This window comes from Cryptomeria japonica, chromosome 2 (assembly GCF_030272615.1).
Source record: "Cryptomeria japonica chromosome 2, Sugi_1.0, whole genome shotgun sequence".
NCBI classification, from domain to species: Eukaryota; Viridiplantae; Streptophyta; class Pinopsida; order Cupressales; family Cupressaceae; genus Cryptomeria; species Cryptomeria japonica.
Genome location: NC_081406.1, coordinates 198,470,337 through 198,482,922, shown reverse-complemented (window position 1 = coordinate 198,482,922; position 12,586 = coordinate 198,470,337).

The following is a 12,586-nucleotide window of genomic DNA, read 5'->3' as shown; positions in this document are numbered from 1 at the left end:
ATGTGTTGTCCTGAGATAGTAGCATATATGTCCAAGCTATTTTTCCATTTCTTTGCCTCAAAGACAAAAGCTTCACCAAAGATGATGGTATCATCAACAAATTGTTGATGGGTGGTACTAGTAGGGTTTAGGGATGAAGTAGCTTTAAAACCTTTTAGAGAACCGTCACATCTTAGCTTTTCAATATTTCTCCCTAGCACTTCAGCAACAATGATGAAGAGATAGGGGGAGAGGGGGTGACCCTGTCTTAGCCCTTTGCCACAGGAAAAATAGCCCTTGGGGCAGTCATGAAGGAGGATTGAGAACTTAGGGGTGCAGACACATTTCTCAATCAAATCTAAGAATCTACCATTAAACCCATATCTCTTTAGGACTTCAAGGAGAAATTCCCAGGACACTCTATCATAGGCTTTAGAAATATCCAATTTTAAAGTTGTAGATGGAGAAAATGGATTAACTACAAGATTTAATCTGCCCGTTGACCATCAGATTTAAAAAATGTAAAAAACCCATGGCTTTATTAGGAGTTAAGATGATTTTGAAAAGAGTAATAAAAGGCTAAATATGCCCATGATAATTTCGATAGAAACCCTAAAACTTCCACCGATACCAAAAAACCCCTAAGACATCGCCTAAAGTAAAGCTATCGGTAATAAGTGTCCATCCTTCACCAAATAGCCCAGTCTGGCTGAAATGACTCTATCGAAGAAGCCTACCATTATCCTATCGATAAAGTGACTTATTGAACAAACCTTGGTCGTGATGGACCTCCAAAAGGATTTGCCGAAAACATTGGTTCCATCGACATAAAGTACATCGAGGAAATCAGAAGTGATCCCATCAGTAAAATAAAGAAGTTTCGATGAAACTACAGTATCGATGAGACATGTGAACAGCTCGTTGAGGGAGGAAGTTTGGCCGAAAGAGTAATATCAAAGGAACCAACGGATATGTTATCGACGAAGATATTTTGAGGAAAAGAGTGTATCAAAGAAGCACAAAAGATGTTGACCGAAGATAGCTTTCTCATCGAAGATTAAAGGATCGATGAAATACGAGAGATTTCCATCAATGACTTGTTATCAACCGAACATAAAGAGTCAAAGGAGAATATTTTTCTTTTACCAAAAGGGGCAATTTCACCAACGCTAGTATGAAGGCCAGATAATGAAGGATTGTTTCGATGCAATTCTAACATCGATAAAACGATGGAGGGACTTAGCGATAAAAGCATTTTAATCGAAAAGGAAGATTTTAATGAATTGATAAAATATTATACCGACATAAACACTTACAGCGAGGCTTCGATGAAATAAAGATATCAATGAGACCAAGAGAAGTGTCGGCGATGATGTCAATTTCACCGAAATAAAGAATAATGTCGATGGAATATGGTGTTTCGGGGAGACATAAGATAAAGCCATCAAGACATATGATTTCACCGAAGTACAACACAGGTGTAAGCTTGAATAAGAATCGGTAAAAAATTCAAAGAACTACTAGACATATGATTACCCGTTGCCGCGAAGATCAAAACAAATCTCAGTAAAGTCACATCACCATAAATTCAAATGAATATTTGTGTGACCATTGCTTAACTGGAATTATTAACTGGTAAGTTCACCATAATTTCTCAATAAAATTATGAAGGGACATGACTTCTCATAGAATAGGTGTTGCTCATTTATTTATATGAGCATATTTTGTAAAATGAAGACATAATTAGAAAAGAAGATATCAGACAAATACTATAGCCTCTGGCATACTATTGTACCATTTTGGAAGCTTTAATAGAATCAGTTGTTTTCTTCTGCATATGTGTTTTAGATTATCTCATTTTTTGTAGGCAGTTGTTTGTGATATTATCTAAAGGAGATAAGGATATTTGTATTCTTACAACAAAGTCTATGTTCCTATATTATAAATTTGGATTAAAAAGATCTACTTGTGGATTGTAATTGTTCCTTGTAGTTCTTCTTTGAATGGTCCCTTAAGGTTAGGGTTAAATTCATTTAGGCATTTTATGATATAAACATTTGACGGATCTCATAAGAAATGGTAACTGACAGATTTACCAAAGGGGGCAGGTTTAAAAATTGTTTGACAAATCATACATTAAGTCCTAGGGAAATATAAGACTTTGTAGCCCAAATAACAGGAAAGATATTGGTCCTTCACAAATCACAACCTTTACCATATTAATTACCTTTGCATTAAAACTATAGGATAGGTGAGTAGGATTCATAGAACCAATTAGCAATAGTATACATACATATAAATTTCAAGTACAAAGATCGAATAGCTTTCACAACAACAATCTTGAACTCATTTAAAAGCCACCCATCCTAGGAACCCATGTCATTCTGAGATATGAGGAAGTTAGATTAAGATAAACAATCTGCTATAAAAATCATTAGTCATTGAAAGCCACTAGTGAATAGGTATACCCGCCTAGGTCTTGCAGAGCCTAAAGTGAGGGAGTAAGTAACCAAATAGGTTCACTCTGTAAGTTGGCCAAGTCAATTGGAGGGTTTGATCATAGGAGTTGGCATTTCCTTAGAACCTATCCAATCTGTTGATTTGAGACCCAATAGATTGGCAACTCTACTAGGGAGAGTATTCATTTAAAGAGACTTTGTTGTGGGAAAGAACTCATATAAAAAAGAAATAAATTTCCTCTCTAGGGAGAGGTGGTGACTCTAAAGAAAAGAGAAGAATTTTTATGTACGGAAGGAGGTCAATAACACAAGGCCATACAATAGTACAATTTAACTTTGATCAGAAAAGAAACAAGAAAAAACCAAACAAAGAACCGACAGAAAATCCAATGGAACACATGAATGGTTTCATGAATGAGAGGTATAACCAGTATTACTCTAAAAATAACTCATAGTCAGCTTGGAATAAATAGAACCATACAATTCCTTCATGCCTAAGAAATGAGGACTTGGTAGCCACAAATAAAGCATGAAAAGGAAAATTCCCTCCTGGTTTTGAAAATCATCACCCAAATTCGAGAGAAAATACATCGAGTTCCTCAAGTTCAAGAAGAATGGATGCACTAGACCATTTTGCAGATTTGACAAAAAAAATGTTAGATGTAGCTATTGAAATGAAAGATACTGGAAGAACAAGGGAGTGTGTGGAATTATGTGTTAGGTTGGGTATCAATATCAATGAAAATGATATTGATCATGACCTGAATAAGTATAAAGAAATATGTGAACATGCAACCCAAGGGTCGGACAAGGGAAGAAATCATAAAGATGAAACCAATGTAAAGAACAATACCTATAAGATAACTGGAAACCCCTTATATGATCATGAGAATGGTAATTATGCATACATCCATGTACCTCCTAAACATCAGTACAATCATTATAGAAACTTTGCATATCAAACTCAATTCCAACCCCGAAACCAATTTCCCCATTATAATAACATGAGTCAGAACCATGGAAATTTCTTCCAGGGAGGATATGGATTGATGAATACAGAGCATATTAGACAATTTGACTTTTCAGGAATGATGGTGTATCATCATCCCATCCCAGATGAAATCAGGACTATAGTACCAAAATTCACTGGGAGTAATGTTATCATAGAAGAAACGCATTGCAAAGCTTTTGATACAGTCATGGAAGATTTATGCCTCCCATATGAAGATTGGTTCATAACATTACCTGATGCTTCAATAAGTAGCCTTGCAGAGTTTAGGAGATTTTTTCTCGAATAGTATGGAGATCAAAATAGCCCTGAGCTTGCACTACATGAAATCATAAGTATCAAAAAAGAACCTAATGAGACAGTAGTCGATTTCAATAGAAGATTTAACAGACTTATAAACAAAATTCCTAATAGGATAAAACCAGTCCTAGAGGTAAGCATCTTGTACTACATAAATGCCTTTGACAGCAAGACAAATTATGAACTCAGAACAAAAAACCCTACAACTCTTCAAGGAGTTATGAAAGCTGCCATAACTATATAAAACAATAGAAAAGTTGTTGGGAGAATTGGGAAGAGAGAAGATACTAGGTTGTTCAACCCGAAGGCTCCCAAACAAACAAAAGATGAAGATAAATTGGACAAGGTATTAAATGTTCTAAAAGATTAATCTGTGAAGGTAAACAAAACAGAAAAACAACAATTCGTTTGTCATGATAGACCCAGACTACACGATATGCCTTACAACACTGCCTGGAAGGATGGAAAACCAATGGAGAAGAGTCAAAAGGATAATATGCAAACACCATATCCTCTAAAAAGAACTATTAATCAAGTGTCAAATGATAACCTGTGGTGCTTTGCCTGTGACATGCCACATTCTCCTTACCAATGTATAGTGGCAAAGAAGCTGCAAGAACAAGAAGAAGAAGAATGTGTGTAGGGGAAAAAGCGAGACTAGGTTAACATGTCCTAATCCTACCTTTTGACACACATTGCGGAATACGAAAGAGCCTAGAGGTATCACACAATTGGCTACTTCTTTTTGTGAAAGAGAGAGCCACGGGCTACCTATTAGGGTTTCTACTCCTTTGCTGTAATTGAAAGATAAAATGATGCAAGTTCAATTCCTAACCTCAAAGTGCAAGTATGAACTAATAACAAAATTGCAGAATTGAAGTTAAACAATGGAAAGCTGCAAACACAAGGACAAGACAAGAATGCAGATGCGTACCCGGAGTCAAAATCTGAGTGAAAATGTTCGGGACGGGGGCGTGGGCGCCATTGTCCTGATTTTGTTCCTGAAACTGCACCTGAAACTGCTATTTCGCAACCTGGAAAACTATCGGAAATGTTGTCTGACAGAAGGACCAGGGCGCCCAACGCCCCTGTCCCAGGGACTAGGGCACCTAGCACCCCTATCTTAGCAGGACCAGGGCGTCCCATGCCCCTATCCTAGTCTTTTGCTCTGAAACTTGGTGTATGGTTCGGTCTCCATCTGCTTCTTTCGGATTTGCAACTTGCGGCGTCGTCTGAATCCCGAAATCTGCACTTATATCTGAAAAGGTGTTTTGGGCAGCTATATAGGGTTTTGCCTTAGTCAAACCCCCGCTTTGGTGATTTCCACCTCCATGAATAGCCAAGTTGTATTGTAAAAGTAGTGTGTGTGCAGACCTTGTGTGTGTGCAAGATCCTAAAATGCAAGTAAGCAAACTAAAGCAACCTAGAAAGTAAACCCTAATTGCTTGTAAATGATAATGTAAATGCTCCAAATCAAGATGTAAAGAGATCTAAAGCATGAATACAAGTGATATAATGAGACTTATGCAAAGACATGAAAACAACATGAAATCATACCCAACCCCAAGGGGGGGGGTACAAGCCAATCTTCAGTCGGTGATCCCTTATTGCTCTTCAATGCCTTCAAAGCCCTAAGTGGATGAATGAAATTGATGAATTCTTGATGGATGAATGTTGAATGTTGCTGAAGTCTTCAAAGATCTGCTCTTTCACTGCATATGAGGTTCCTGAAAACAAAATTCGGATCCTTTCAAATGAAGAAAGAGAGCTCTTATGTATGAAACCCTAGGTCTTAATTCCAACTTTTGGCCGACCTAGAGATTGAATCTCTCGCCAATTTCTTGGGGTTAAGTTTTATTTTATGATTGGATCGCGCTCCTAAAATTTCAGGAAAAATGTCCGGGACCGTGTGCACTCCGGGCGCCATTGTCCCGACAACTTTTCACCAAATTTTCAGGGCCGTTAGATATGATGATTTTAGGGAGAATCTCGAAGTTACAGGTGATTTCGAGATGTTTTGACCCCCGAAATCAAGCCTCCAAGTTCAAAATAGGACTTAATTAGGGTTTTTGATTAAATGATGTATTGGAGGAATAAAATGAAAGGGGGCACACTTTAATGAAAGGGCCCAACTTTATGATGTGGAGGACGATGAAATAGGACCTTAGACCTAATTAATTTGATTAATTAAGTGCTAAAGGAGAAATGCAATGCAAAATGCAAACTGCGCCAAGGCGGGTGCTAAACTAGGTGTGAAATTGTACTGCTTTAGCAAGTGCATACAATTTGCGATGCTACATTTAGCCCCCACTTTAGCGGTCATATGAGTACTACGTGCATATGCAAGCTAAAGTACAGGAAAGTAAACATTATTTGAAAAAGGATATATCCATAAGTCCGTCGAATGAAGCCCCCAGCGGTATCTGCAGTACACAGTTAGGAACCGCACCCTACAAAACACATGTTAGATCACAAAATCACCTAATGCTTACTAAGGAAAGTGATGAAATTTATGAGTAGCTATATGCCCCCCCCTGTTTCGGCTTGCTTATTAGGGAGGTGAAACAGGGTAGCATGTTTACTTATGACAAATTGTGTGAGCGATTATTGATGAGAGATGTTCACTACAAAGGCTTCATCAGAGCACATTTTGGAACATCAAGGGAGTAAGGGAACGAAAATACGATTCCTACGCAACAAACGGTTTGAAAATCGTATCTCCCAAACTCAAGTTATGATGAAATGAGTGATAGAGGAAAATTAGGGTTTTGAAAGTAAAGGTAAAGGAATGAAAGTATATACCTTGAAAGTGACTATTGCATTTGTCACTTTGTTGATTTCTGAGTATTGTTCATTGCAGCGGAGCCCACATAGCCATCATCATGCCTTCATGATGATCGGAGTGTCCCACGAGGATTGAGATCATGCGACAGGCCGTGATTGACGATGAGCCACTAGACAAGGTGAGTTGACTGAACTTTGACTTTCTGCATTTCTGTTGACTTTGAGTTTTTGTGATCGAATGCGGGCCCTAGAATCTGACCCTGGGTCCCACCCAAGGCGCCATGGTCCTTTCAGGGCGCCATGGTCCCTGAAGGGCGCCATGGTCCTTTCAAGGCGCCATGGTCCCTGTGGGGCGCCATGGTCCCTGAAGGGCGTCATGGTCCTCTCAGGGCGCCATGGTCCCCTCAAGGCACCATGGTCCCAATCAGGACTTGGCAAGGGTCAGCTTTCGATGTTCGTCAGTTGGCGTATTTGGCATAGATGATTTTGATGATTGATTACTGATTACACTGATGTTTTTGTATTGCAGGGTCTCCCATACATGAGAGAGCACACGGCGGGGCAAATTCTTCATAGTTTGCGAGATCAGATTCCCCGGCTGACTCAGGCAGAGAGAGACACATTATCTATAGTAGGTTTATGGTATATGATTCTTATGCCGGCCATTCGATTTCATCCTGCGATGCTGATGGCACTCATGGAGAGATGGGATCCTGACACATGCACATTCCAGCTTCCAGTAGGGGAGATGACAGTGACACTTGAGGATGTGTACCGCATACTTCGCCTACCGATCAGAGGAGCTACCATGACCTATGCGACCGATCGGTCAGCAGAGGATCATCAAAGGGAGCAAGTACACTGCATCGAGAGAGTCATGCTGAGTGAGACGAGAGTTCGCATCATGGTCAACTGGCTCTTACATCCTACAGGAGAGGTGCCCCTCATGAGACGTCTTATGATTGCCATCATTGCACTAGCTGTCTTCCCTAACGGGTGAGGTACGCACATGCATGGGGGTCTCACATGGTGCATCAAGGCTATGGAGAGACATAGGAGAGTATACGCCTGGGGTCGGAGTATGCTTGCACATCTCTATCATGACCTCGAGGAGTATGTTTTCAGACAGGGTTGCAGCTTGATGACATGCACACTTCTGCAGGTGTGGATATTTTAGCACTTTACATGCACCAGGCCTGTCGGCTATCCGATGAGTGCAGCTAGAGAGCGACCTAGGGTATTTTCTTATCCACTTACCAGCGAGTGGAGATTTGGGGATCTACTGTATTGGAGAGTGATATTTGATAGGTTGAGAGCTGAGGTGACTGTATGGAGGCCATATCTGCGGATGCACAGATGGGATGGGATGGAGAGATAGCTAGCATGCTTACAGAGGAACCTCCTACTGAGAGGGCGATATCCACATATCATAGTCCCATTCTACTTTGATCGATTACAGAGGTAGTTTGGGCTAGAGCAGTGTGTTCCAGCCAATGTACCCATCTACACTCGACACTCACGAGTCCTTCCTAGACCCAGAGCAGTAGCGAGACCTACGATAGATGATATCAAGATCACAGATATAGAGGGGTCCGACCAGGATGTGGTCACTGATTATGCCGCAGATCCCGGAGCACAGCGCAGGTATCTCTCATGGTTTGTGAGGATATACCCGGGGCCTATCTTTCCACCAGATCACCCGACAGGCCATCCAAGTCCATGGAGACATGGAGACCGAGATGAGGATCAGGGATCCAGATCGGAGGAGCCAGAGGATGGAGAGGGTCATGAGGAGGCAGGAGGTCCTGATCCGCCCATAGGAGATCAGCCTAGTACCGAGGAGGAGGAGGAGGAGGAGGAAGGAGAGGAGGATGACACAAATAGAGATGATGATGAGGAGAACGAGGATGCGGATGAGGATGAGGATGCGGATGAGAATGAGGATGACGAGGAGGAGGAGATTAGAGATGATGAGGAGGAGTCAGATGCAGCTCCTCACCATTCAGGAGATGATACCATAGCCTTAGATCCTCCCATTATTCCCCAAAAGGGGGAACGCGAGGCGATACGGAGACCTGTACCCATTGCGCACAGATCATTCGAGCGTGGGGAGCCTAGCAGTTCCCAGTCACAGATGCTACCGTACCACGATCCCTACTGGCGTGAGGGAGATCCAGGTATAGTAGGTTTATATTGACTGATCAATGTTTTGATGACATAGAATAGTACTAACACAAAATCCATTCTACTGCTATAGCTAATGTGCATGAGTGGTGTTCTCTGATCCAGCAAGCAGTGACAGATATTTCCATGACAGCACAGATCCCTAGTTCCTCACAGGTTGCTTATAGACCTCAAGGGAACGCGAATCGGCATGATGATTTGTTTTCCCCATTTCGAGTTCAAGTGGAAATATGGAGGGAGAGAGAGCGAGCTCTATCAGAGGACCTTCAATAGACACAACGTGATCTAGCAGCAGCTCAGGCCGAGGCTACCTCGTATCGCGCAATTCTTATGGATAGGGATTGTAGGAGTTCCTCTCGGAGTCATTCATGATCTATATCACACTATACACCCATGGGTCCACCTTCACGGCCAGATTAGGAGGGAGCATCTAGTCGTCACTCTCCAGCCACTAGCCCTAGGGATAGGAGATGATCTTATGATGTAGGGTAGGTCACATTTTGGATGTATAGTGACCTATTTTTGTATATTGATCCACACATATATATATATATATACATGCTTCTTTGTCTCAAACGTGTTATCTTTAATGCCTAAAACATTGTGTATTTTGATTAAAGATGTACATGTATGTTTTGAATTTAATTCCCATGTGATTGATTTCTCAATGCTTTCATGATTAAATTGATACATGTGTGACTTAATAAAAATAAAATATTTAATCAAGTACTACATTGATGATAGAGAATAAATATGTGTTAAGCCTAAGAATCATATAAATAACATGATACAACTCTACTTAACACATAAAGACATTGTACAATATGCTAGCATAATGAAAATGTAAATCTTTTGCAATTTACATAGATGAATTCAAGACAAATCATAGAATAAAGAAACACGCTTGTCAGGAATGAAGCAATATAGATTAAACAAAACATCATTTAATTCTATTTGCTCTAACAAAGATATGCTAACATATTATCCAATTCTGAAGAAGTGCAAAGAAGATACATGAAATAAAAGATAGGAAATGAGGAATTAAGCATAGTATCTACGCAAGTGCATAGCATTTATAGGTTCTTTAAGAGGCGTATCGTCTACACCTACTATTTTATAAGCACTTGATCCATAATCTTCAATAACAATATACGGTCCAAGCCAATTAGGACTAAATTTTCCCTTTTCTTCAGGTAAGGCATTCACATTGCGCTGATTCTCATAGAGAACTAAGTCGCCTACTGAGAAAGAACGTTGAATAACCTTATCATTATAGATTTGTTGTAGAGTTTTGTGATACGCTTGAATATGCTCAAGAGCATTTATATGCCGTTCATCAAGCATCTCAAGTTGTTGAAGTCTTTGCTCTCTATAAGAGTCATTATCTACTATACCTTTGAGAGAAACTCTAAGTGATGGAATCTCTAATTCTAAAGGCATAATAGCATCAGCACCATAGACAAGATTATAAGGGGTGGTTCCTGTAGCAATTCGTACACTCGTTCGGTAGGCCCAAAGAGAATTGATTAGCTGAGTACTCCAATCCTTACCATGCTTATTCACGGTTTTGCGAAGAATTTGTTCAATTATCTTATTGGATGATTCGGCTTGACCATTTGATTGAGGATAGTATGGTGTAGAAAATCGATGTTTGATATGATATTTCTCGAGGAATTTCTTCACGTCCTTGTTCTTAAATGATGTCCCATTATCGGAGATTATAGTGGAAGGTATCCTGAATCGAGAAATAATGTTTTCTAGAAGAAATCAACAAATCACGTCAGCAGTAGTAGAGCGAAGAGGAACAGCTTCTACCCACTTTGTAAAGTAATCTGTTGCGGTTATAATGAAAGTATGTCCTTGAGATGAAGGAGGAGAGATTTTACCGATGAGATCCAGCCCCCATGCAGAGAAAGGCCAAGAGGCTACCTGAGAACGGAGTTCTTGGGCAGGAGCATGAATCAGATTATTGTGTTGTTGACATTGATGACATTTCTTAACAAATGAAAAAGAATCCTGTTGCATAGTTTGCCAATAATATCCCATACGAAGCAACCTTTGAACCAAGGATTTTCCTCCAAAATGCCCCCCACAGGCACCTGAATGTGCCTCTTCAAGAGCAATAGGGATTTCCGATTTGTTAAGACAGCGAAGGAGAAGACCGTTATAACCCCTTCGGTAAAGAACATTAGAAAGAATGATGTATCTAGCGGATAGCTTGCGAACTCTAGCCCTGGTGTTCCTATTGGCGGAATCAGGAAAGGTACCATCAGTCAAGTATCTTACGATATGCGAATACCCTTCATCTGAGTCTATAAAGTCACAACATGTCACCAAGCTAGAATCATCCACAATAGTTGGTGAAATAAGGTTGTGAATAACGAATTTAAGATCAACCACGGGGTCCTCTAAAGATACAAGAGAAGCCACACATGCCATTGCGTCCGCATGTCGATTATCTTTTTGAGGAACAGGTTCCATGGTGTAAGAATCAAATTTTTGTAACAAAGAGATAGCAAGGTCTTTATATTGTGATAATTTGTCTTGTCTTGCTTGATACAGTCCTGTTACTTGTCTTATAATTAATTGAGAATCTCCAAAAATATGTATGTGTTTTATATTCAAAGCCAAGGCTGCCTTTATTCCTGCTATAAGAGCCTCATACTCAGTAATGTTATTGGTACATAGGAAATTGAGATGATAAGATAAGGGAATGGACTTCTTTTTAGGAGAAATCAAAACAACACCTGCCCCCGATCCTGTATGACACTTAGAGCCATCAAAGTATAACTCCCAAGTTTCATCTTTCTCTTTACAAAGAATGAAGTCGTCAGGAAAATACTCAGGGTTAAGGAAGGAGAAAGGTGAAGGGGCCTCAACTAAGTGATCGGTCAATGCTTGCCCTTTAATTGCTCTTTGTGAAACAAATTTAAGGTCAAATTCAGTTAACATCATAACCCACTTAGCTAGGCGCCCTGATAAATCATTTTTAGAGAAAAGATGCTTCAAAGGATCAAACTTTACCATGACGTGGACTTCCGAATTTAAAAGATAATGTCTCAATTTCTGAGTCGCAAACACCAAGGCCAAGCATTGTCTTTCTATCGCAGAATATCGGGTCTCATAATCGAGTAAGGTACGACTTATATAATAAACCAGACACTCCTTACCATCTTTATCATGTTGTGCCAGTAATGCTACGAGAGCATGAGAGGAAGCAGCTATATAAAGAAGAAAGGGCTTAGAGGGTTCGGTGGGTTGAAGGATAGGAGGATTAGCCAAATATACCTTTAAATCTTCAAATTCTTGCTGACAATCTTCGTTCCATTGAAAGGTGATATTCTTTTTGAGAAGTTGCATAAAAGGAAAAGTATGATCCTCAAGTTGAGATACGAACCTACGAATAGCTTGAATCCTTCCTTGTAAGCTTTTGAGTTGAGACACATTTCTAGGAGGTGGCATGTTGACAATAGCATCTATTTTCTTAGTATCCACCTCAATCCCACGATGCGAAACTATGAATCCTAATAGTTTTCCACTATCCACACCAAAGACACATTTTTGGGGATTCAAGCGCATGTGATATTTACGAATTCTTTCAAAGATATGATGAAGGATCTTAATATGATCTATACGGAGAATGGATTTGGCTAAAATATCATCAACATAATCTTCTAAAATCTTATGCATGTAATCATGAAAGATAAGGGTCATCGCTCGTTGATAAGTTGCACCGGCGTTTTTAAGTCTGAAAGGCATCATTACCCAACAAAACGTACCCCAAGGAGTGGTGAAAGCTATTTTGAATTGATCTTGAGGATTAATGAAAATTTGATTGTATCCTGAAAAACCGTCCATGAAGGATAACAAA